Genomic DNA, 4,076 nt, shown 5'->3' with positions numbered 1-4,076 from the left:
AGCTCCCCTTCCGGCAAAATTTAATTTTAGGCTCTGAAAATTGTCAATTTTCCTTGTGCACAACTAGGCGTAAACTTTATGTGAAATACACTAAAACTAATATTTTTGTTCATTCCAGTGACTTTTCGGAAAGAAACATATTTATAATCACTACAGACCGGCAGCGACAAAAACGACAAAAAATAAATAAAAACGTTCTCAAAGTGAATTTTGAGAATAAATAAATTATTATTCTCTGATTTTCCGGGAATGACTGAATGGACTTTCCAGCTCAGATTCCGGCAGGGAAAAAAATCATGACACTTGGTTTCGGAGTAAAACGACGTTGAGGCGAATGATTTACGCTCCGCGTGCGTCGCACCGATTCTCTCCTTCTTCAAAAATAAAAAAATAACCAAAAGCGACCTGTTAAAAAAAGGAAAAGGGAAAAGAAATACCGGAGCTTGGAGTGCAATCCGCGTGGAGGCGGGAAAATCTTGAATTCCCGGTGCAGCGCAGTCGTGCGGATGCAGAACCGCGCAACTCCTATTGGAACTCGGCGGAGTTGAGTTGTTTTCGCGCCGGCACGGTAGGGTGGCTCAACAAAGATATTTCACCGAGGGAAGAACGGAGCCCGACCCGGATTTCGGAAACGCGGTGAAAAGTTATTTGCCCGGACTTATTCTAATTGCCACCCTCGGCGACAAGTGCTGCGACAAAGACTACACGTTTGAAATATTACGGTACAATTTATTCGCGCCGTGAACAATGCTGTCTGCGCTGGAGCGATCTACCGGAGGCGCGAGGGGGAAAAGAACATGAAAATCCGAAATTCTCACCGACTACGGTGACAAACTAAGCAAAAGCTCTACATCATTTCATACAGCGCTGGATAAATACGGCTGTTATAAAGCTCTAAAAGCTTTTAAACTGGCATAAACGTCAGTCGCTACCGCGTGGTTGCCACGTTGGAAACGTCCACGCATTGAGTGGTTTCTCGAGATCATTAGCGGGTTTGAAGGGGGCTGGAGTGTGACAATCGCCCCTTCCGTTCGCTGAAAGGGTGAGAGTTAGGATAGGAGAGAACGATGAACAGGTTAAGAAAACTGTACACACACGGTTAATGGGTCTGCTGCACGCAAGGGGTACAGCCAAATAAATATACGGGTAAAATTGCACGAAAATCACGTTTAAAAAGTCTGAAATTCATTTCTTAGCTCGCAATTCGCATAGTTTGTAACTCGCTTTTTAAAGTTTCCCGCGTCTGCGGGCAGTTTTTCTCAGTCACCGCTGACCATGTTTGCACAAGGAGAGAAGTAAGAAAAATTAACCTGAGAAACCTCGGTTTCTCAGGTTAATTTCACTAGCTTTATCACTGAAAAAAAGATTGGTAGAATTGACCATTACTTCACGCTGTATTTCACACAGCGTCAATTTAGAGTCAATTCTGCCAGAAAAAAGGTGAACGTTACTAAATACTGGTACAAGTAACCGTTCCTCGGGCAGAATCGATTTTGAATTCACGCTGTGTAAAATACAGCGTGAAGGCATAGTAAATTCTACCAATTTTTTTTTCAGTGATCTCTTGCATGATTTCAACCGTTTTCAAGCATTCGATTCCTTATTTTTTCGTTATATATTGAAAAAAAAAAAAAAAAAAAAAAAAAAAAAAAAAAAAAAAAAAATCTTTGAGTCAATGGTTCCTTTACTGTTAGAAATTTAAAGCTTTACGTGTTGTCTGTGTTTAAAATTTTGGCGTTCAGTTTCATCAAAGCATAGTGTTTGTGAAGCTACGTTGTGCTTCACAAACACGGAGAACACAAAGTGCGGTTCTGAATGTCTAATCCTGAGTTTTGTAAACACGAATCATGCGGCTCATTTTGATTAAGAAAATCCGCTCGTTAAGGCCCAGATACACCTGCGAGTTATAATTGTTTTTGAACGTGAAACACCAATAGGAAACGAGGATTGCGATCGCTCCACGTCAAGTTATCGAAATCCTCCTTGCCTATTGGTATTTCGCTTTCAACAAGCGCTTATAACTCGCAGGTGTATCTGCCGCTTTAGGGCTCGTGCCTTCGCTAACGTCGCAGATTTGACAAAGTAACGCTCATGCTTGCATCCGATTCAGAACTATCGATAGTTACGGCGGTGAAATGTAGCAAGACCGTCACGTCTGTAACAGCCTACAGTGATAGGAGCGGGATTTTGATTGATTAAAAGCCTCATTTTCGCGGCATGTTCCTTGATGAGCGTCGGACGAGGTCGGATTCGCACTTGCAGCCTGCGTCGCGACGCCCCCCCCCCCCCCCCCCCCCCGCGGAGACACACAACACGCGTTTTGCAAATTACTCGCTCGATGAGCGACGACGGCTTAGGACACACAACAGAGCATTAAGTCTACACTTTGCACGTACGGTTTTGTGCGTTTGAGCGCCTAAGTCAAATCGAGCGAGCTGCCCTATTATTCAAAGAGATCCGTCCGTCTCGGCCGTAGTCAAATGTACTTAAAAATAAAATTAATGCCACACTAAGACTTGTTATGTCGTTTAACTCATGATCTGAGGGGCTGAAAGGATAGGTGGGATAAGTGAAGTTATTAAGAAATACGCGTTTCAAGTTTAAAAATTAAACGGAGCAGCCACATAGTCGAAACTCACTTTTTGATGCTAATATAAATTGGACTAGATATGGCATGCTCTAATGCAACGAATAGAGCCCTCCAAGTTATTTTCAAAGGTAAGTTCAAGTATGATCAACGATTCAAGAGTTTCATGGTTCCAGCTGCCCGTTTGTAACTTTTGAAACGCCACAATTCTGAAAATACCATATTTTTTTTCCATTTTAATTATTTTTGTAGTGTTCAATCATGCTTTTATCCTTTTTCTCTGAAAAATCGGAGGGGAGCCAGCAACACTCAGTTGGATATGGGTGGGAGGGGGTTGGGTTTTCGTTAGGGTTGCGTTACAACTGAAGATGTGGGTTACATTCCGGTTACGTAATATTTGAACTTTAAAAACGTGCTAGTGCTAAAGTGCTTTCATTTTTTCTTTAAAAAAATCCTACTACACGTTTTCCAAATACTTTTCTCCTACTAGTTTTTTGTCCTCTCACTGAGAGACCTACGAATGAGATGGACAGGCTTTTAGCGATTGCAAGTTTTTTGCCAAGTCCTGTACGAAAAAAGTCTTTGAAACGTACCGAACTAATTGCAATGGGACAAAAAACGATTAGAAGGAAAGTATGAGGAAAACTTTTAAAAGAAAAATGTTATAGGAAAAATAACTTGCCACCGAACAAAAAAGAAAGAAATAAAGGGGAATATTTCCAAAACTATTACACGTAAAAATGTGTCATTTTGGTGAATTGTTGGGTCTCTCGTTCATCGATAAGACTGAAAAAAAATTAAGACACAATTCTACACTACTTGGAAATGGTCCTTTCTGTTTCAATCGACGATCGCTACTCTGTTTTTATTGGTATTTTGGAATTTCTCGGCTTTGATTTCCCCGTGAAATGGTGTGGACCGAGCACCATCTCTCCACCTTGTTACGTACAGTTTCGGGCCATTTTTCTAGTTTTTTTCTCGCTTTCAGACAACTGATCACTAAATTTTAAGTCAAGTATTACTTGACCATCGGGCTTGAACGATACACGACCAGGGGAACATCTTGGCACCAAGGGTGACATGTTTTTATGGATAATAGTCTCGTCCGCGGCGCGTCGCGCTCCATAAATCAGCATATTATTTCCCGCCACAAGAGAGAATTTGGCATCAGGATAGAGCACCGCGCCGCGCATCGCTGCAATCCGCCCGATATTGCCCAGCATCTGCTCCTTCGCGTCCGAACTCTCGATGACTCCTTGAGCGGCTCTTCTGTTCAGAAACTTTCGCAACCTTCACTCGTCCAAGGATGAGTTCGAGAACTAACAATGAGAGGACCTTAGGACTCGGACTAACTTCCGGGTTTTTCTGACCTTAAAGTTTAAGGAAGGTTTTTAAAGTCAAAGAGGTCATCATTTTGAGCCGGTAAAAAACTATGCAATGGCATTCCCACGGTAGGTAAGTCGGTATAATTACTGCACGTGTGTTTTGG

This window comes from Bemisia tabaci, chromosome 4, assembly GCF_918797505.1.
Source record: "Bemisia tabaci chromosome 4, PGI_BMITA_v3".
In the NCBI taxonomy this organism is placed as follows: domain Eukaryota; kingdom Metazoa; phylum Arthropoda; class Insecta; order Hemiptera; family Aleyrodidae; genus Bemisia; species Bemisia tabaci.
This window is presented reverse-complemented; position numbering follows the sequence as displayed.